This window comes from Pseudophryne corroboree, chromosome 6, assembly GCF_028390025.1.
Source record: "Pseudophryne corroboree isolate aPseCor3 chromosome 6, aPseCor3.hap2, whole genome shotgun sequence".
Lineage (NCBI taxonomy): Eukaryota > Metazoa > Chordata > Amphibia > Anura > Myobatrachidae > Pseudophryne > Pseudophryne corroboree.
The window spans coordinates 108447794-108471322 of NC_086449.1; positions in this window are offsets into that span (position 1 = coordinate 108447794).

Genomic DNA, 23529 nt, shown 5'->3' on the forward strand with positions numbered 1-23529 from the left:
ACCCGTGGGCTTGTAGGGAGCTTACCGTCAGTTGTAGATGACTGAGGAGGACATCGTGGGAGTTTGTCAGGATCAGCAAGTCATCCAGATACAGCAGGATCCTGACTCACTGGTGACGGAGATCTGCCGTCATTACGACCATGACCTTGGTGAAGATCCGAGGATCCATAGCCAGTCCAAATGGCAGCGCCTGGAACTGATAGTGTAGGTTGCCAATAATAAACCGCAGATACTGATGTGACTTGGCAATAGGTATATGCAAGTACGCATCCTGAATATCCAGGAATACCATATAGTCTCCTGGTTCCATCGCCAGTACAACTGAGTGCAGCGTCTCCATATGGAACTTGGACACTCTCACAAACATGTTTAGTGATTTGAGGTTGAGCATAGGCTGGAAGTACCCATCGGGTTTCGGGCCTAGAAACAGGGTCGGGTAGTAACCACTGCCCCCTTTAGGACAGAGGTACCGGCACTACCACTCCTGTATCCAGGAGAGAACTCACAACCTGCTGCAGAGCTTGCGCCTTTAGTGGATCGACATATACAAAGAACTCAAGAAGTGGTTGTTGAGTTGGGTGCAGTGTGTCAATTTTGTTGAATTGATTATCAGAATTAAAACGTAGCTTTTATTGCTTCTATTAATATTCAGAGGGTCCTATGTCGTTATCTCTTGGTTGTAATAGGGTCGCACCCCCAAAGAGGCTTAAAGTCTAATCTAAGACACACGTACATTGGGGTCTTATAAATCCATTAAATCTTCAAGTTAGATCATCAAGTGTGCAGATGTATCTCTCTTTCTCTTCGCCTTTAGTGGATCCGAAGGGAGGACTGTGGTGCAAAACTGGCAAAGGGGACGTCTCTTGAAAGAGACTGCATACCCAATAGAGACAACTTCTCGCACCTTTGCATCTAAAGTGGTCTTCAACCAGACCTGGGTGAACTGCAGAAGTTGGCCTCTCATCCTGGGGTCGCCCGCCTCGTCATGCGGCAGGCATGTCTTGTTTAGAAGCAGGCTGACGGGCCTCCCAGGACTGCTTTGTCTTGGGCTTAGTGGTTTTGGAAGCATGAGATTGTCTAAGGTATGCCTGACCTTTTGCTTTCCCTTGAGGTCGAAAGGAACGAAAAGTGGTACCTTTTGCCTTCTGTGCAGAAGGATTAGTATTTGGGAGAAAGACAGTCTTGGCAGCCGCCAGTTCAGACACAATTTTATTTAGGTCGTCCCCAAACAATATATCTCCCTTAAAAGGGAGTACCTCCAAGGTCTTTTTGGAGTCCAGGACCACCTTCCATGACCTCAACCACAGAATACGGCGAGCCAAGACAGACGTAGTCAACGCCTTGGCCACCTACACACCCTCCTCAGAGGACACCTCTTGAATATGTATTGTCAGATATATCCTCTTCCGCTAATGCCTGAACCCATGTTTCAATACCTTTAGCAGCCCAGGAGGCAGCAATAGTGGGTTTATGTACAGCACCTGTCAGGGAGTAAATAGATTTCAGGCATCCCTCCACACGCTTATCTGTCGGTTCTTTCAGTGAAGTGACAGTGGTGACAGGCAGAGTTGATGACACCACTAGGCGGGTGACATGAGAATCCACCGGCTGTGAATTTTCCCACTTGTTCTGCAGGGAGAGGGTAGCGAGCTAGAGCCCGTTTAGAGAGAGGGAATTTCTTCCCTGGATTAGACCAGGGTTCCTGCCTGATGTCCACCAAATGGTCAGAATGGGGTAACAGATTTTTAGCCACCTTCTGCCGTTTAAACATGTCAGTTTTCTTGGTGACAGTAGTGGGTTCCTCGTCATCAGTGATTTGTAGGATTTGCTTAATAGCAACCACTACAGCAGGGACACCAATTTGCATTGTAGAATCCTCGTCAGAAACACCAGATTCAGTATCTGACAGTATGCCCCCCCTCCTCTTCAGTTGAAACATCTGAGAGATTTGTGGATTGTGAGGAGGACGCAGTCCGCTTAGAGGACCCAGCGACACTGGAATGACCGGAGGTAGATTTTTGTCTGACCAAGGAATGAGTCAACTGCTGCAACTGGTTTGACAGGTTGTCTGCCCAAGGCGGATTGACCATAGGGAGTATTTGAGGCTGTAAATGGTACAGGAGGTCCCATAGGGGGCATTAGGCGTTCCACTAGAGTACCCAGTAGGCTTGAGAATGCGGGCCAGGGGGGCTCCTGATTGGATATAGGAGTTGCGGACTGACTGGAAAGTGTATGACACATGGTACACAGACCAACATACAAAACTTCCCCCTCTAGTAAATCCTTGGCACATACTGTACATGATGCAGGAGCATCCACAGATTTACTGCCCTTCCTGTTAGACATTGTACACAAATGCAGAGAGCGGTTTAGTACGATGAAGCCAGACAAAGTACAATACCTGCGAATAAATCCGATAGTATGTGACTGAGTCCCCAGTACACAACACCTGCAAATAAATCTGGTATTATGTGACTGAGTACACAGTAGAATACACTGAATAGGTAAATACTGTGACGCACTATATAAACGACCCTGGCGCACCTAGTCCCTTAGGGTACAGAATATAGTGATAGATCTCTGGGAAACACTGAAAGTGAAACCTCACAGCAGATACAGGCAGACACATTCACATTTGCAACGCAGATAATTATGAATTATTAGTATGGCAATAAAACTGCACTGAACTAATATATATATATATATATATATATATATATATATATATATATATATATATATATATACATACATATATACACTGCTCAAAAAAATAAAGGGAACACTAAAATAACTAGTGATGTGCACCGGAAATTTTTCGGGTTTTGTGTTTTGGTTTTGGGTTCGGTTCCGCGGCCGTGTTTTGGGTTCGGACGCGTTTTGGCAAAACCTCACCTAAATTTTTTTGTCGGATTCGGGTGTGTTTTGGATTCGGGTGTTTTTTTTCAAAAAACCCTAAAAAACAGCTTAAATCATAGAATTTGGGAGTCATTTTGATCCCATAGTATTATTAACCTCAATAACCATAATTTCCACTCATTTTCAGTCTATTCTGAACACCTCACATCTCACAATATTATTTTTAGTCCTAAAATTTGCACCGAGGTCGCTGGATGGCTAAGCTAAGCGACCCAAGTGGCCGACACAAACACCTGGCCCATATAGGAGTGGCACTGCAGTGTCAGACAGGATGGCCCTTCAAAAAAATTGTCCCCAAACAGCACATGATGCAAAGAAAAAAAGAGGCGCAGTGAGGTAGCTGTGTGACTAAGCTAAGCGACCCAAGTGGCCGACACAAACACCTGGCCCATCTAGGAGTGGCACTGCAGTGTCAGACAGGATGGCACTTCAAAAAAATACTCCCCAAACAGCACATGATGCAAAGAAAAAAAGAGGCGCACCAAGGTCGCTGTGTGACTAAGCTAAGCGACACAAGTGGCCGACACAAACACCTGGCCCATCTAGGAGTGTCACTGCAGTGTCACGCAGGATGGCCCTTCAAAAAAATACTCCCCAAACAGCACATGATGCAAAGAAAAAAAGAGGCGCAATGAGGTAGCTGTGTGACTAAGATAAGCGACCCAAGTGGCCGACACAAACATCTGGCCCATCTAGGAGTGTCACTGCAGTGTCACGCAGGATGGCCCTTCAAAAAAATACTCCCCAAACAGCACATGACGCAAAGAAAAAAAGAGGCGCAATGAGGTAGCTGTGTGACTAAGCTAAGCGACCCAAGTGGCCGACACAAACATCTGGCCCATCTAGGAGTGGCACTGCAGTGTTACGCAGGATGGCCCTTCAAAAAAATACTCCCCAAACAGCACATGATGCAAAGAAAAATGAAAGAAAAAAGAGGTGCAAGATGGAATTGTCCTTGGGCCCTCCCACCCACCCTTATGTTGTATAAACAGGACATGAACACTTTAACGAACCCATCATTTCAGTGACAGGGTCTGTCACACGACTGTGACTGAAATGACTGGTTGGTTTGGGCCCCCACCAAAAAAGAAGCAATCAATCTCTCCTTGCACAAACTGGCTCTACAGAGGCAAGATGTCCACCTCCTCCTCATCGTCCGATTCATCACCCCTTTCACTGTGTACATCCCCCTCCTCACAGATTATTAATTCGTCCCCACTGGAATCCACCATCTCAGGTCCCCGTGTACTTTCTGGAGGCAATTGCTGCTGGTGAATGTCTCCACGGAGGAATTGATTATAATTCATTTTAATGAACATCATCTTCTCCACATTTTCTGGAAGTAACCTCGTACGCCGATTGCTGACAAGGTGAGCGGCTGCACTAAACACTCTTTCGGAGTACACACTGGAGGGAGGGCAACTTAGGTAGAATAAAGCCAGTTTCTGCAAGTGCCTCCAAATTGCCTCTTTTTCCTGGCAGTATACGTACGGACTGTCTGACGTGCCTACTTGGATGCGGTCACTCATATAATCCTCCACCATTCTTTCAATGGTGAGAGAATCATATGCAGTGACAGTAGACGACATGTCAGTAATCATTGGCAGGTCCTTCAGTCCGGACCAGACGTCAGCACTCGCTCCAGACTGCCCTGCATCACCGCCAGCGGGTGGGCTCGGAATTCTTAGCCTTTTCCTCGCACCCCCAGTTGCGGGAGAATGTGAAGGAGGAGCTGTTGACGGGTCACGTTCCGCTTGACTTGACAATTTTCTCACCAGCAGGTCTTTGAACCCCTGCAGACTTGTGTCTGCCGGAAAGAGAGATACAACGTAGGTTTTAAATCTAGGATCGAGCACGGTGGCCAAAATGTAGTGCTCTGATTTCAACAGATTGACCACCCGTGAATCCTGGTTAAGCGAATGAAGGGCTCCATCCACAAGTCCCACATGCCTAGCGGAATCGCTCTGTTTTAGCTCCTCCTTCAATGTCTCCAGCTTCTTCTGCAAAAGCCTGATGAGGGGAATGACCTGACTCAGGCTGGCAGTGTCTGAACTGACTTCACGTGTGGCAAGTTCAAAGGGTTGCAGAACCTTGCACAACGTTGAAATCATTCTCCACTGCGCTTGAGACAGGTGCATTCCACCTCCTTTGCCTATATCGTGACCAGATGTATAGGCTTGAATGGCCTTTTGCTGCTCCTCCATCCTCTGAAGCATATAGAGGGTTGAATTCCACCTCGTTACCACCTCCTGCTTCAGATGATGACAGGGCAGGTTCAGGTGTGTTTGGTGGTGCTCCAGTCTTCTGTACGCGGTGCCTGAACGCCGAAAGTGGCCCGCAATTCTTCGGGCCACCGACAGCATCTCTTGCACGCCCCTGTCGTTTTTTTAATAATTCTGCTGGAATTTGCCCAGATGTAATGCACGCACAATATTGCTGGCGTTGTCCGATGTCACAAATCCCCAGGAGAGTCCAATTGGGGTAAGCCATTCTGCGATGATCTTCCTCAGTTGCCGTAAGAGGTTTTCAGCTGTGTGCGTATTCTGGAAAGCGGTGATACAAAGCGTAGCCTGCCTAGGAATGATTTGGCGTTTGCGAGATGCTGCTACTGGTGCCGCCGCTGCTGTTCTTGCAGCGGGAGGCAATACATCTACCCAGTGGGCTGTCACAGTCATATAGTCCTGAGTCTGCCCTGCTCCACTTGTCCACATGTCCGTGGTTAAGTGGACATTGGGTACAACTGCATTTTTTAGGACACTGGTGAGTCTTTTTCTGAGGTCTGTGTACATTTTCGGTATCGCCTGCCTAGAGAAATGGAACCTAGATGGTATTTGATACCGGGGACACAGTACCTCAATCAAGTCTATAGTTGGCTCTGAATTAACGATGGATACCGGAACCACGTTTCTCACCGCCCAGGCTGCCAAGGCCTCAGTTATCCGCTTTGCAGCAGGATGACTGCTGTGATATTTCATCTTCCTCGCAAAGGACTGTTGGACAGTCAATTGCTTACTGGAAGTAGTACAAGTGGTCTTCCGACTTCCCCTCTGGGATGACGATCGACTCCCAGCAGCAACAACAGCAGCGCCAGCAGCAGTAGGCGTTACACTCAAGGATGCATCGGAGGAATCCCAGGCAGGAGAGGACTCGTCAGACTTGCCAGTGACATGGCCTGCAGGACTATTGGCTTTCCTGGGTAAGGAGGAAATTGACACTGAGGGAGTTGGTGGTGTGGTTTGCAGGAGCTTGGTTACAAGAGGAAGGGATTTACTGGTCAGTGGTCTGCTTCCGCTGTCGCCCAAAGTTTTTGAACTTGTCACTGACTTATGATGAATGCGCTGCAGGTGACGTATAAGGGAGGATGTTCCGAGGTGGTTAACGTCCTTACCCCTACTTATTACAGCTTGACAAAGGCAACACACGGCTTGACACCTGTTGTCCGCATTTGTGTTGAAATAATTCCACACCGAAGAGCTGATTTTTCTCTGACGTCCTAGTGGATGCTGGGGACTCCGTAAGGACCAGGGGGAATAGACGGCTCCGCAGGAGACTGGGCACATCTAAAGAAAGATTTAGGTCTATCTGGTGTGCACTGGCTCCTCCCCCTATGACCCTCCTCCAAGCCCCAGTTAGATTTCTGTGCCCGGCCGAGCTGGATGCACACTAGGGGCTCTCCTGAGCTCCTAGAAATAAAGTATAGTTTAGGTTTTTTATTTTACAGTGAGACCTGGCAACAGGCTCACTGCAGCGAGGGACTAAGGGGAGAAGAAGCGAACCTACCTAAGTGGTGGTAGCTTGGGCTTCTTAGGCTACTGGACACCATTAGCTCCAGAGGGATCGCACACAGGACCCGACCTCGTCGTCCGTTCCCGGAGCCGCGCCGCCGTCCCCCTTACAGAGCCAGAAGCAAGAAGGTCCGGAAAATCGGCGGCTGAAGACTTCTGTCTTCTCCAAGGTAGCGCACAGCACTGCAGCTGTGCGCCATTGCTCCTCATGCACACCACACACTTCGGTCACTGATGGGTGCAGGGCGCTGGGGGGGGGGGGGGGGGGCCCTGGGCAGCAATATTAACACCTTGGCTGGCAAAACTGACACCATATATAGCCCCAGAGGCTATATAGGTGTAAATTACCCCTGCCAGAATAACACAAAAAGCGGGAGAAAGCCAGCCGAAAAAGGGGCGGAGCCATCTCCCTCAGCACACTGGCGCCATTTTCCCTCACAGCTCCGCTGGAAGGATCGCTCCCTGGCTCTCCCCTGCAGTTCTGCACTACAGAAAGGGTAAAAAAGAGAGGGGGGGGCACAAATTTAGGCGCAGTATAATATATATATGTAGCTATAAGGGAAAACACTCTTTATAGGTGATATCCCTGTGGTATATAGCGCTCTGGTGTGTGCTGGCATACTCTCCCTCTGTCTCCCCAAAGGGCTTTGTGGGGTCCTGTCCTCTGTCAGAGCATTCCCTGTGTGTGTGCTGTGTGTCGGTACCGCTGTGTCGACATGTATGATGAGGAAAATGATGTGGAGGCAGAGCAAATGCCTGTAAATGTGTTGTCACCCCCTGAGGGGTCGACACCTGTGTGGATGGACTTATGGAAGGAAGTACGTGACAGTGTCAGCTCCTTACATAAAAGGTTTGACGACATAGGACAGCCGGCTACTCAGCTTGTGACTGTTCCAGCGTCTCAAATGTCATCAGGGGCTTTAAAACGCCCGCTACCTCAGATGGCAGACACAGATGTCGACACGGATACCGACTCCAGTGTCGACGACGATGAGACTAGTGTACCCTCCAATAGGTCCACCCGTTACATGATTGAGGCAATGAAAAATGTATTACACATTTCTGATAGTACCCCAGGTACCACAAAAAAGGGTATTATGTTCGGTGAGAAAAAACTACCAGTAGTTTTTCCTGCATCTGAGGAATTAAATGAGGTGTGTGAGGAAGCCAGGACTTCCCCCGATAAGAAATTGATAATTTCTAAACGGTTATTGGCAGCGTACCCTTTCCCGCCAGAGGATAGGTCACGTTGGGAAACGTCCCCTAGGGTAGATAAAGCGCTTACACGTTTATCAAAACAGGTGGCACTACCGTCTCCGGATACGGCCGCCCTAAAGGATCCTGCTGATAGAAAGCAGGAGGCTACCCTAAAAGCTATATATACACACACGGGCATTATATTGCGACCAGCGATTGCATCAGCATGGATGTGCAGTGCTGCTGCTGCGTGGTCAGATTCCCTGTCGGATAATATTGATACCCTGGATAGGAACACTATTTTGCTGACAGTAGAGCATATAAAGGACGCTGTCTTATACATGCGTGATGCACAGAGGGATATTTGCCGGCTGGCATCAAAAATAAGCGCAAGGTCCATTGCCGCCAGAAGGGGGTTATGGACTCGGCAGTGGTCAGGAACACAAGAGGGCTCGAGGCGCATCCTTTCTGCCGAGAGGCAAAGGTAGAGGGAAAAAGCTGCAGCATACAGCCAGTTCCCAAGAGCAAAAGTCCTCCCCCGCGTCCGGTAAGTCCACGGCATGACGCTGGGGCTACACAGGTGGATCCGGGTACGGTGGGGGCCCGTCTCAGAAATTTCAGCACACAGTGGGCTCTCTCACAGGTGGATCCCTGGGCCCTTCAAGTAGTATCTCAGGGGTACAGGCTGGAATTCGAGACGTCACCCCCCCCCACGCCGTTTTCTAAAATCTGCCTTACCAGCAACTCCCTCTGCCAGGGAGGCAGTGTTGGTGGCTATCCAAAAACTGTATTCACAGCAAGTGATTGTCAAGGTACCCCTCCTTCAGCAAGGGAAGGGTTACTATTCCACAATGTTTGTGGTACCGAAACCGGACGGTTCGGTGAGACCCATCTTAAATCTAAAATCCTTGAACACTTATATCAAAAGGTTCAAGTTCAAGATGGAATCGCTCAGGGCGGTTATTGCGAGCCTGGACGAGGGGGATTACATGGTCTCCCTGGACATCAAGGATGCGTACCTGCATGTCCCCATTTACCCTCCTCACCAGGAGTACCTCAGATTTGTGGTACAGGACTGTCATTATCAGTTGCAGACGCTGCCGTTTGGGTTATCCTCGGCACCGAGGGTCTTTACCAAGGTAATGGCCGAAATGATGATACTCCTTCGCAAGAAGGGAGTTTTAATTATCCCGTACTTGGACGATCTCCTGATAAAGGCGAGGTCCAGGGAACAGTTGGTAGTGGGGGTAGCACTTTCTCGGAAAGTGCTACAACAGCACGGCTAGATTCTCAATATTCCAAAGTCACAGCTGGTCCCGACGACACGTCTTCTGTTCCTGGGAATGATTCTGGACACAGACCAGAAAAAAGTGTTTCTTCCAGTGGAAAAAGCCGAGGAGTTGTCATCTCTAGTCAGAGACCTCCTAAAACCGGGACAGGTGTCGGTACATCAATGCACACGAGTCCTGGGAAAAATGGTAGCTTCGTACGAAGCAATTCCATTCGGAAGGTTCCACGCAAGGACTTTCCAGTGGGACCTGTTGGACAAATGGTCCGGGTCCCATCTCCAGATGCAACAGCGGATAACCCTGTCGGCAAGGACCAGGGTATCGCTGCTGTGGTGGCTGCAGAGGGCTCATCTACTAGAGGGCCGCAGATTCGGAATACAGGAGAGGGTCCTGGTGACCACGGATGCCAGCCTTCGGGGCTGGGGCGCAGTCACACAGGGAAGAAATTTCCAAGGACTGTGGTCAAATCAGGAGATTTCGTTTACATAAATATTCTAGAGCTAAGGGCCATTTACAATGCCCTAAGCCAAGCAAGGCCCCTGCTTCAGAACCAGCCGGTACTGATCCAATCAGACAACATCACGGCGGTCGCCCATGTAAACAGACAGGGCGGCACAAGAAGCAGGAGGGCAATGGCAGAAGCCACAAGGATTCTCCGATGGGCGGAAAATCATGTGTTAGCACTGACAGCAGTGTTCATTCCGGGAGTGGACAACTGGGAAGCAGACTTCCTCAGCAGGCACGACCTCCACCCGGGAGAATGGGGACTTCATCCAGAAGTCTTCCAAATGCTGGTAAACCGGTGGGAAAGACCACAGGTGGACATGATGGCGTCCCGCCTCAACAAAAAGCTAAAAAGATATTGCTCCAGGTCAAGGGACCCTCAGGCGATCGCTGTGGACGCTCTAGTAACACCGTGGGTGTACCAGTCGGTTTATGTGTTTCCTCCTCTGCCTCTCATTCCCAAGGTACTGAAAATAATACGAAGGCGAGGAGTGAAAACTATACTCGTGGTTCCGGATTGGTCAAGAAGAGCTTGGTACCCGGAACTTCAAGAGATGCTTTCAGAGGACCCTTGGCCTCTGCCGCTCAGACAGGACCTGCTGCAGCAGGGGCCCTGTCTGTTCCAAGACTTACCGCGGCTGCGTTTGACGGCATGGCGGTTGAACACCGGATCCTGAAGGAAAAGGGCATTCCGGAGGAAGTCATCCCTACCCTGATCAAAGCCAGGAAGGATGTCACCGCAAAACATTATCACCGCATTTGGCGTAAATATGTTGCTTGGTGTGAGGCCAGGAAGGCCCAACGGAGGAATTTCAACTGGGTCGATTCCTGCATTTCCTGCAAGCAGGGGTGACGTTGGGCCTCAAATTGGGGTCCATTAAAGTCCAGATTTCGGCCCTGTCGATTTTCTTCCAGAAAGAACTGGCTTCACTGCCTGAAGTTCAGACTTTTGTCAAAGGAGTTCTGCGTATTCAGCCTCCTTTTGTGCCCCCAGTGGCACCTTGGGATCTTAATGTGGTTTTGGAGTTCCTGAAATCACATTGGTTTGAACCACTTAAGACTGTGGATTTGAAATATCTCACGTGGAAAGTGGTCATGCTGTTGGCTCTGGCTTCGGCCAGGCGTGTGTCAGAATTGGCGGCTTTGTCCTATAAAAGCCCTTATCTGATTTTCCATATGGATAGGGCAGAGTTGAGGACTCGTCCTCAGTTTCTCCCGAAGGTGGTATCAGCGTTTCACTTGAACCAGCCTATTGTGGTGCCTGCGGCTACTAGGAACTTGGAGGATTCCAGGTTACTGGACGTAGTCAGGGCCCTGAAAATTTATGTTTCCAGGACGGCTGGAGTCAGGAAAACTGACTCGCTGTTTATCCTGTATGCACCCAACAAACTGGGTGCTCCTGCTTCTAAGCAGACTATCGCGCGCTGGATTTGTAGCACTATTCAGCTGGCGCATTCTGCGGTGGGACTACCGCAGCCTAAATCTGTAAAAGCCCATTCCACAAGGAAGGTGGGCTCATCTTGGGCGGCTGCCTGAGGGGTCTCGGCTTTACAACTTTGCCGAGCTGCTACTTGGTCAGGGGCAAACACGTTTGCAAAATTCTACAAATTTGATACCCTGGCTGAGGAGGACCTGGAGTTCTCTCATTCGGTGTTGCAGAGTCATCCGCACTCTCCCGCCCGTTTGGGAGCTTTGGTATAATCCCCATGGTCCTTACGGAGTCCCCAGCATCCACTAGGACGTCAGAGAAAATAAGAATTTACTCACCGGTAATTCTATTTCTCGTAGTCCGTAGTGGATGCTGGGCCCCCATCCCAAGTGCGGATTGTCTGCAATACTTGTAAATAGTTATTGTTACACAAATCGGGTTGTTATTGCGAGCCATCTGTTCAGAGGCTCCGTTGTTATCATACTGTTAACCGGGGTTCCTATCACGAGTTATACGGTGTGATTGGTGTGGCTGGTATGAGTCTTACCCGGGATTCAAAATCCTTCCTTATTGTGTCAGCTCTTCCGGGCACAGTGTCCTAACTGAGGCTTGGAGGAGGGTCATAGGGGGAGGAGCCAGTGCACACCAGATAGACCTAAATCTTTCTTTAGATGTGCCCAGTCTCCTGCGGAGCCGTCTATTCCCCCTGGTCCTTACGGAGTCCCCAGCATCCACTACGGACTACGAGAAATAGAATTACCGGTGAGTAAATTCTTATTTTTTTGTATTTTGACCAGGCATGTCAATGGCCATATTCCTCCCACGGACAACAGGCGTCTCCCCGGGTGCCTGACTTAAACAAACCACCTCACCATCAGAATCCTCCTTGTCAATTTCCTCCCCAGCGCCAGCAACACCCATATCCTCATCCTGGTGTACTTCAACACTGACATCTTCAATTTGACTATCAGGAACTGGACTGCGGGTGGTCCTTCCAGCACTTGCAGGGGGCGTGCAAATGGTGGAAGGCGCAAGCTCTTCCTGTCCAGTGTTGGGAAGGTCAGGCATCGCAACCGACACAATTGGACTCTCCTTGGGGATTTGTGATTTCGAAGAACGCACAGTTCTTTGCTGTGCTTTTGCCAGCTTAAGTCTTTTCTTTTTTTCTAGCGAGAGGATGAGTGCTTCCATCCTCATGTGAAGCTGAACCACTAGCCATGAACATAGGCCAGGGCCTCAGCCGTTCCTTGCCACTCCGTGTCGTAAATGGCATATTGGCAAGTTTACGCTTCTCCTCAGACGCTTTTAATTTTGATTTTTGGGTCATTTTACTGATCTTTTGTGTTTTGGATTTTACATGCTCTGTAGTATGACATCGGGCATCGGCCTTGGCAGACGACGTTGATGGCATTTCATCGTCTCGGCCATGACTAGTGGCAGCAGCTTCAGCACGAGGTGGAAGTGGATCTTGAACTTTCCCTATTTTTTTAACCTCCACATTTTTGTTCTCCATATTTTAAGGCGCACAACTAAAAGGCACCACAGGTATACAATGTAGATGGATGGATACTAGTATACTTATGGACGACGAGTGACGACACAGAGGTAGGTACAGCAGTGGCCTACCGTACTGCTATATACAGTGTAATGGACCTGGTGGACACTGTCAGCAGACTGCGTTTATAGTATAAAGAAAAAAAGACACCACAGGTATACAATGTAGATGGATGGATACTTAGTATACTTATGGACGACGAGTGACGACACAGAGGTAGGTACAGCAGTGGCCTACCGTACTGCTATATACAGTGTAATGGACCTGGTGGACACTGTCAGCAGACTGCGTTTATAGTATAAAGAAAAAAAGACACCACAGGTATACAATGTAGATGGATGGATACTTAGTATACTTATGGACGACGAGTGACGACACAGAGGTAGGTACAGCAGTGGCCTACCGTACTGCTATATACAGTATAATGGACCTGGTGGACACTGTCAGCAGACTGCGTTTATACTTAGTATAAAGAAAAAAAGACACCACAGGTATACAATGTAGATGGATGGATACTTAGTATACTTATGGACGACGAGTGACGACACAGAGGTAGTTACAGCAGTGGCCTACCGTACTGCTATATACAGTATAATGGACCTGGTGGACACTGTCAGCAGACTGCGTTTATAGTATAAAAAAAAAAAGACACCACAGGTATACAATGTAGATGGATGGATACTAGTATACTTATGGACGACGAGTGACGACACAGAGGTAGGTATAGCAGTGGCCTACCGTACTGCTATATGCAGTATAATGGACCTGGTGGACACTGTCAGCAGACTGCGTTTATAGTATAAAAAAAAAAGACACCACAGGAGTGTTTTTCAGGCAGACAAACGTATACTGGTGGTCACTGTCAGCAAAACTGTGCACTGTACTCCTGCTATAGCTGCTCCCCAGTCCCCACAATTAAGCAGTGTGAGCACTCAGCACAGATATATCATGCAGCACTGCACACTGAGCACAGATATGGTATGGAGCGCTTTTTTCAGGCAGAGAACGGATAAAAAACTGGTGGTCACTATTAGCAAAACTCTGCACTGTACTCCTCCTAACAGCTGCTCCCCAATCCTCCCCACAATAAGCTAAGCAATCAGATCAACTGTGTAGTATATAACTAGTATATAAACGGAGAGGACGCCAGCCACGTCCTCTCCCTATCAATCTCAATGCACGTGTGGAAAATTGCGGCGACGCGCGGCTGCTTATATAGAATCCGAATCTCGCGAGAATCCGACAGCGGGATGATGACGTTCGGGCGTGCTCGGGTTAGCCGAGCAAGGCGGGAGGATCCGAGTCTGCTCGGACCCGTGTAAAAAAGGTAAAGCTCGGGTGGGTTCGGTTTCTCGGAAACCGAACCCGCTCATCACTAAAAATAACACATCCTAGATCTGAATGAATGAAATATTCTTATTAAATACTTTGTTCTTTACATAGTTGAATGTGCTGACAACAAAATCACACAAAAATTATCAATGGAAATCCAATTTATTAATCCATGGAGGTCTGGATTTGGAGTCACACTCAAAATTAAAGTGGAAAAACACTACAGGCTGATCCAACTTTGATGTAATGTCCTTAAAACAAGTCAAAATGAGGCTCAGAAGTGTGTGTGGCCTCCATGTGCCTGTATGACCTCCCTACAATGCCTGGGCATGCTCCTGATGAGGTGGCAGATGGTCTCCTGAGGGATCTCCTCCCAGACCTGGACTAAAGCATCCACCAACTCCTGGACAGTCTGTGGTGCAACGTGGCGTTGGTGGATGGAGCGAGACATGATGTCCCAGATGTGCTCAATTGGATTCAGGTCTGGGGAACGGGCGGGCCAGTCCATAGCATCAATGCCTTCGTCTTGCAGGAACTGCTGACACACTCCAGCCACATGAGGTCTAGCATTGTCTTGCATTAGGAGGAACCCAGGGCCAACCGCACCAGCATATGGTCTCACAAGGGGTCTGAGGATCTCATCTCGGTACCTAATGGCAGTCAGGCTATCCCTGGCGAGCACATGGAGGGCTGTGCGGCCCCCCAAAGAAATGCCACCCCACACCATTACTGACCCACTGCCAAACCGGTCATGCTGGAGGATGTTGCAGGCAGCAGAACGTTCTCCTTGGCGTCTCCAGACTCTGTCCCATCTGTCACATGTGCTGAGTGAGAACCTGCTTTCATCTGTGAAGAGCAGAGGGCGCCAGTGGCGAATTTGCCAATCTTGGTGTTCTCTGGTAAATGCCAAACGTCCTGCATGGTGTTGAGCTGTAAGCACAACCCCCACCTGTGGACGTCGGACCATCATACCACCCTCATGGAGTCTGTTTCTGATCGTTTGAGTAGACACATGCACATTTGTGGCTTGCTGGAGGTCATTTTGCAGTGCTCTGGCAGTGCTCCTCCTGTTCCTCCTTGTACAAAGGCGGAGGTAGCGGTCCTGCTGCTAAGTTGTTGCCCTCCTCCAAGTCTCCTGATGTACTGGCCTGTCTCCTGGTAGCGCCTCCATGCTCTGGACACTACGCTGACAAACACAGCAAACCTTCTTGCCACAGCTCATATTGATATGCCATCCTGGATGAGCTGCACTACCTGAGCCACTTGTGTGGGTTGTAGACTCCATCTCATGCTACCACTAGAGTGAAAGCACACCACCAGCTTTCAAAGGTGACCAAAACATCAGCCAGAAAGCATAGGAGCTGAGAAGGTGGTCACCACCTGCAGAAAAACTCCTTTATTGGGGGGGGGGGGGGGGGTGCGGTCAAGATGCCGCCGGCCGGAATCCGGGCGGTCGAAATACCGACGCCGGAATCCCGACCGCCACAATCCCGACATATTCTCCCTCCGTGGGTGTCCACGACACCCATAGAGGGAGAATATAATAGTGTGCCGAGCGTAGCGAGGCACCGTGCCCGTAGCGTGGCGAGCGAAGCGAGCCCGCAAGGGGCTGCGTTCCGCTCGCCACCCCTGTCAGGATTGTGTGGTCGGGATTCCGACGTCGGTATTTCGACCGCCGGGATTCCGGCCGGCGGCATTTAGTACTGATCCCATTGGGGGTGTCTTGCTAATTGCCTAGAATTTCCACCTGTTGTCTATTTCATTTGCACAACAGCATGTGCAATTGATTGTCAATGAGTGTTGCTTCCTAAGTGGACAGTTTGATTTCACAGAAGTGTGACTGACTTGGAGTTACATTGTGTTGTTTAAATGTTCCCTTTATTTTTTTGAGCAGTGTATATATATATATATATATACATACACACACACACACACACGTGTGTGTGTGTGTGTGTGTGTGTGTGTGTGTGTGTATATATATATATATATATATATATATATACATATACACTGCTCAAAAAAATAAAGGGAACACTTAAACAACACAATGTAACTCCAAGTCAGTCACACTTCTGTGAAATCAAACTGTCCACTTAGGAAGCAACACTGATTGACAATCAATTTCACATGCTGTTGTGCAAATGGAATAGACAACAGGTGGAAATTATAGTAATTAGCAAGACACCCCCATTAAAAGGAGTTGTTCTGCAGGTGGTGACCACAGACCACTTCTCAGCTCCCATGCTTTCTGGCTGATGTTTTGGTCACTTTTGAAAGCTGGCAGTGCTTTCACTCTAGTGGTATGGAGTCTACAACCCACACAAGTGGCTCAGGTAGTGCAGCTCATCCAGGATGGCACATCAATGCGAGCTGTGGCAAGAAGGTTTGCTGTGTCTGTCAGCGTCGTGTCCAGAGCATGGAGGCGCTGCCAGGAGACAGGCCAGTACATCAGGGGACGTGGAGGAGGCCGTAGGAGGGCAACAACCCAGCAGCAGGACCGCTACCTCAGCCTTTGTGCAAGGAGGAACAGGAAGAGCACTGCCAGAGCCCTGCAAAATGACCTCCAGCAAGCCACAAATGTGCATGTGTCTACTCAAACGATCAGAAACAGACTCCATGAGGGTGGTATGAGGGCCCGACGTCCACAGGTGTGGGTTGTGTTTACAGCCCAACACCGTGCAGGACGTTTGGCATTTGCCAGAGAACACCAAGATTGGCAAATTCGCCACTGGCGCCCTGTGCTCTTCACAGATGAAAGCAGGTTCTCACTGAGCACATGTGACAGACGTGACAGAGTCTGGAGACACCAAGGAGAACGTTCTGCTGCCTGCAACATCCTCCAGCATGACCGGTTTGGCAGTGGGTCAGTAATGGGGTGGGGTGGCATTTCTTTGGGGGGCCGCACAGCCCTCCATGTGCTCGCCAGAGGTAGCCTGACTGCCATTAGGTACCGAGATGAGATCCTCAGACCCCTTGTGAAACCATATGCTGGTGCGGTTGGCCCTGGGTTCCTCCTAATGCAAGACAATGCTAGACCCCATGTGGCTGGAGTGTGTCAGCAGTTCCTGCAAGATGAAGGCATTGATGCTATGGACTGGCCCGCCCGTTCCCCAGACCTGAATCCAGTTGAGCACATCTGGGACATCATGTCTCGCTCCTTCCACCAACGCCACGCTGCACCATAGACTGTCCAGGAGTTGGCGGATGCTTTAGTCCAGTCTGGGAGGAGATCCCTCAGGAGACCATCCGCCACCTCATCAGGAGCATGCCCAGGTGTTGTAGGGAGGTCATACAGGCACGTGGAGGCCACACACACTACTGAGCCTCATTTTGACTTGTTTTAAGGACATTACATGAAAGTTGGATCAGCCTATAGTGTGTTTTTCCACTTTCATTTTGAGTGTGACTCCAAATCCAGACCTCCATGGGTTAATAAATTTGATTTCCATTGATAATTTTTGTGTGATTTTGTTGTCAGCACATTCAACTATGTAAAGAACAAAGTATTTAATAAGAATATTTCATTCATTCAGATCTAGGATGTGTTATTTTAGTGTTCCCTTTATTATTTTGAGCAGTATATATATATATATATATATATATATATATATATATATATATATATACATACACACATACAGGTTGAGTATCCCTTATCCAAAATGCTTGGGACCGGAGGTATTTTGGATATCGGATTTTTCTGTATTTTGGAATAATTGCATACCATAATGAGATATCATGGTGATGGGACCTAAATTTAAGCACAGAATACATTTATGTTACATATACACCTTATACACACAGCCTGAAGGTAATTTTAGCCATTATTTTTTTATAACTTTGTGCATTAAACAAAGTGTGTCTACATTCACACAATTAATTTATGTTTCATATACACCTTATACACACAGCCTGAAGGTCATTTAATACAATATTTTTAATAACCTTGTGTATTAAACAAAGTTTGTGTACATTGAGCCATCAAAAAAACAAAGGTTTCACTATCTCACTCTCACTCAGAAAAGCCTGTATTTCTGAATATTTGGATATGGGATAATATATATATATATATATATATATATATATATATATATTATCCCATATCCAAATATTCTGAAATACGGGCTTTATATATATATATATATATATATATATATATATATATATATATAAACACAGTGCTGTCCTAGACCGGAGGTATATATCAGAATACTCGTACAATATATTCTGTATTTGGTACACTTTATTTTTTTTTTAACTAATGCTGTCTGTATAGAGACATGTAGAATACTCAAGTGTTTGTAAAGTCACAGCGCTGTATACAGGCGGCTTTACAAGGAACTAGAACAAAGAATGAGACAGCGCTTTTCACGTTGTATAAAAGATAACCTTTACTTTATATTTTATATATAGAATACAGATATAAAAAGATTTTCACATATATATAGAGATATCACACTAAGATACCGGCCAGTATCAATTTAATCTAAAAAATATACAAGGAAGACCTTGCCCTGAAGTCCCAGAGACCAGCCGCAGCTATACTCCTAAGATGACGCCCAGCGTCTCAGTCAGGGAGTTCGGGAGAGTGTGAGGAAGCTCCAGGGCGGGAAAATCTGCAGTAGATGTCACCCTGGGCCGGAAAGAGGATCACAGGGCAAGCGCCGACTCCCCTATGCTGGACCTCACCACCGGTACTATGGAGCCTTATCAATAGGGGCATTAGTACACCCGACCTGTACTCCTATGCCCTGGCGGATATAGTGGGGTGCCTGCTTGTGAGTATCCACGCCAGCGCCGCAGTCCGTCTCCCTATCAGGAACGAGATTTAGTGTCGGCTCCCGCCTGGGTAACCCTCTTACCTCCTCCCTGTAGCAGCCACTCAAACCAGGAGAGCGTCTGTGACCGCGTGCCTATAGCCGTAGCGTCTCCACCGCAAGTACCCGGCAACTGAGCCGCGGGAGTATGCAATGCCACTTGGGAGATTATGGAGCTGCAGCGCTGAAGTGTCAAAATGACATATACCACTGACAGCCCAGTTTTGAAGAAATTTTGGGTCAGAAAAAGCTTTTTCAAGGCTGCCCAGTGCAGCCCTCCTGTTAGGTGAATTGCTGCTATAGGCACCAACTCGAAACTGAGCTCACAGTGTCTGGAGGCGGGATTACAGAGGAGGCCCCAATTAATCCTGGGACAGCCTAAATAAAGCTTTAGCCTGTTGGTTCCCTGGATTAAGATCCACTCTACACCCCAATGTTTTCCTGTGGAACACAGTGTACCCTGCTGCAGAAAATTACATGTTTAAAGGAGTAATATGAGTATGGATAGCATAGGTAATCCTCTATGGAAAATGTGTCCCACCAGAACCAGAAAATCAAGATCATGACAGACAGCAGCCGCCCACTAGCCAAATGCAGGCCAGGGATGAAAATCAGTTGTTGGCAACCAGTGTTCTGGATCCGTTGAAGATGCTTTTGCCATTTGATGCCTGTATTGCCATGGCTCATTCTTCTTTATTTGATGGCTGCTGCTGTCACTTCTGCTGCATACACCAGGAAGGAGGAACTGTGTAGTGGAATGTGAATATAATGCTTGTCACCAACTCCGCTTTCTACACTGGGATCAGCCTCCAGTGAAGAAAATTATATTTAAATAGGAATATTACATTTATTTGCCAGGAAGTAATATCTGGAGCAGAATAATGGTCAGGAAACTGCTAGTAAGTGGCATAAGAGAATGACAGGAAGTCATACACTGTGCAGGAGAGTAACTGGAAGTAATAGTCGCCAACAGGAAACATTATACACTGCAGGAAGGGAATTGCTGGGGTCACATCAAGAACCATGGGGTATAGACGGGATCCACAGGAGACATGGGCACTTTAAGACTTTCAAAGGGGTGTGAACTGGCTCCTCCCTCTATGCCCCTCCTCCAGACTCCAGTTATAGGAACTGTGGCCAGGGAGATGGACATTTCAAGGAAAAGGATTTATTGTTAAACTAAGGTGAGATACATACCAGCTCACACCTCGAGCACGCCATACAACATGGCATTTAACACAACGCAAGTCAACGGCATGAACATTATCAGCAACAGGCTGACTATAAACGTAACACAACATGTGTGTAACCACAACTAATAACTGCAGATACAGTACGCACTGGGACGGGTACTGTATAGGAACATTTCACAAAAAATAGGATTTTAATACCTACCGGTAAATCCTTCTCTCTTAGTCCGTAGAGGATGCTGGGCGCCCGTCCCAGTGCGTACTGTGTCTGCAGTTATTTGTAGTTACACGTGTCAAAGTCAGAAAAATATCTCTATGCACACTGCCATATTTGCACCTCACACAGGTCTGCGCTGCGCATGCGTGCGCTCTCCCGTGCGTGCGCATACTCGCTGTTGCGGGCACCCGCGGGCGCGCGGTATGTGCATTTACGGTAGAGTTCATGTGTTCGTAGCGTGCGACTCAATCGTTACACATTTTCACTATATAATGTATTTTGTAGATCATGGTCCCTTTGATAGATTCTGAAAGTTTGGTTAATGTAGAATGTTCATGAACAGAGAAATCCCCCTTTGTTTGATACGAAGGGTCAGACAGGAGTAATACAGTGGTGTTTAGTATCCATCGGAAGAGTATCTAATTAGCAATATTCCGGTGTTGGTTTGAAGCGGATTAATCGCTCGTGCGAATAATTATGGACATAAGAAGTTTATGTCCATTTACTATTATTTGCACTTAATTATCCATGCGGCGGGAAACCCAGTTTCCCTCCCACCTGAGCTGTTGGAAATAGCCACAGCCCACCTGTATGAATCAACCTATGACCTTTTGTTATAATGCGAAGCCGAATTCCTGTGTCCAATGAACAATGAGATTGTAGGGACCATTGAATTGTATTGTGTGTGGGGCATAAATAGACAAGCCGATCACATCCAGCTCACTCTTCAACGGTTATCATTGCTGAAAATCGGGAGCTGGATGTCCAGAGGCGCATGCGATCGTTTTCCTTTGTGCGTAAGTGTTTCTCCGCAATCATATTGTCTTTCCTTGTTGTTATGGGCCATATCTCTCTCTCTCTCTCTCTCTTCTCCTTTTTCTCTCGTAATCCTTTGAACGTAATAGTATTGTATTGTATTTCATGTATAGTTATCTGGTTAGGTAGTCTATGTTATATTGTAGTGTATGACTTGTATTGTGTTAATTCTTTTGCACGTATATCATTCATAATATATATATATTAGGCGTTGGACCCTAAGCACGGTATCTGTGTATTTCTTATAGTGCTAAGTATTCTCAGAGCGTCGGTGACGCTCAAACAGCTTTTAAGTTAATAAGGTTAGACTGTGTTGCATCTACACCCTATCTCTACACAAAGGTTTTACAGCATATTACATTGTTTATGGTTTAGATATAAAGGTTTAACATTGTGAGCGTCTGCGCCGCTCGTGATCTCCTCGTGGTCTCGAGCGTCCGCTACGCTGATAGCGTAGCATAACGGTAGTCGTTCACCTGTAAGTGTGCCCGATACCAACAGCGTATTCTCGTGAGCGTCTGTATCGCTCGAGCAGCCCGCTCCCGATACAGCGTCCGTTACGCTATAGTGAACCATTACGTTAGTCGGCAGCCAATAGCGTGCCTGCCTGTGATCTCTTTGCCGTGAGCGAACGTGACGCTTGAGCGTCTCGACCACGGCTAAGCGATTGTTACGTAACGAGCGTACCCTTACGGTACTCCATACATAAATAGCGTACAGTGTTCTTAGACCTAATAAAGGGTTTTTATATAAGATAAAGATTTAGCTTTATCACACGCATGTTGTGTTCCGTTTATGGTCAGCCTGGTGCTGCAGTTGTTCATGCCGTTGGCTTGTATTCTGTGGAATGCCACGTTCAGCGGCGTGCTTGAGGTGTGCGCTGGTAAGATGCTCACCGTGGTTTAACAATAATTCCTTTCCTCGAAATGTCCGTCTCCCTGGGCACAGTTCCTATAACTGGAGTCTGGAGGAGAGGCATAGAGGGAGGAGCCAGTTCACACCCATTCAAAGTCTTAAAGTGCCCATGTCTCCTGCGGATCCCGTTTATACCCCATGGTTCTTGAAGCATCCCCAGCATCCTCTACGGATTAAGAGAAAAGGATTTACCGGTAGGTATTAAAATCCTATTTCTCATACGTCCTAGAGCAGGGGTGGCCAGACTTTTGGAGTCGGCGATCTACTTTGAAAGCTAAAAAGCTTTTGTGATCTACCTAGGAGGAATAATAGCGCGCGGAGCAAAAAAAAAGGGCGTGGTATAACAAAAAAAGGGACGTAGCCTTGCTGCACAGAGTATAATGACTGCCTCACACAAAATAACACATTGGCCCCCACAGGTAAAAACCTCAAACACATATGCTCCCACAGTGCCAGATACACACATGCCCCCACAGTGCCAGATACAGATATGCCCCCACAGTGCCAGATTATAGATATGTGCCCACAGTGCTAGATATGTGCCCACAGTGCCAGATATGACCCCACAGTGCCAGATACAGATATGACCCCACAGTGCCATGTGCCCACAGTGCTAGATATGCCCCCACAGTGCCACATATGACCCACAGTGCCACATATGCCCCCACTGAGCCATGTGCCCACAATGCCAGATATGCCCCCATAGTAGAGCTCACCGTTACTGTGTGGTGAGTGCAGCACAGCGCGCGCTTCTCCTGCCTGCCGCCCTGCTTTTCAGTCTGATCTCCGGCGGTGACTGCAGCCAGCGTGTATGTCTCAAATCAGGCGCCGGTCTGCGAGCTCTCATTGGCTAACGAACCGGCACGTGATTTGAGCCATACACTCCGCCGTCACTGCCGGAGACCAGACAGAGGGGCAGGGCGGCAGGCAGGAGAGGCTGGGCGGAGGATCACGATCGACTGGTCGCATGTCCGCAATCGACTCTTTGGCCACCCCTGTCCTAGAGGATACTGGGGTCACATCAAGAACCATGGGGCTATACCAAAGCTCTAGAATGGGCGGGAGAGTGCGGACGACTCTGCAGTACCGAATGACCAAACGTGAGGTCAACCTCGGCCAAGGTATTAAACTGTATTACTTAGCCAAATTGTTTGCTAAAGCTGCTCGGCAAAGTTGCAATGCCGAGACTCCCCGGTCAACCGCCCCCGGACGAGCCCACCTTTCTTGTAGAATGGGCCCTCACCTATTTCGGTTACGACAATCCTGCCGTGAAATGAGCATGCTGAATCGTACCACAGATCCAGCGCGCAACTGTCTGCTTGGAAGCAGGACACCCAATCTCGTTGGGCGCAAACAGGACAAACAAAGCCTGTGTTCCTAACGGAGCCGTCCTGGTGACATACATTTTTAAAAAACTCTGACCACATGCAGAGACATCGACTCAGCGAAGGCGACGGTAGTCACAGGCACCACAAAGGGTGGTACGTGTGGAAAGAAGAAACCACCTTGTAGACGAGTTTCCAACTCCGCTCTATCCTTATGGAAGATCAAATAAGGTCTCTTG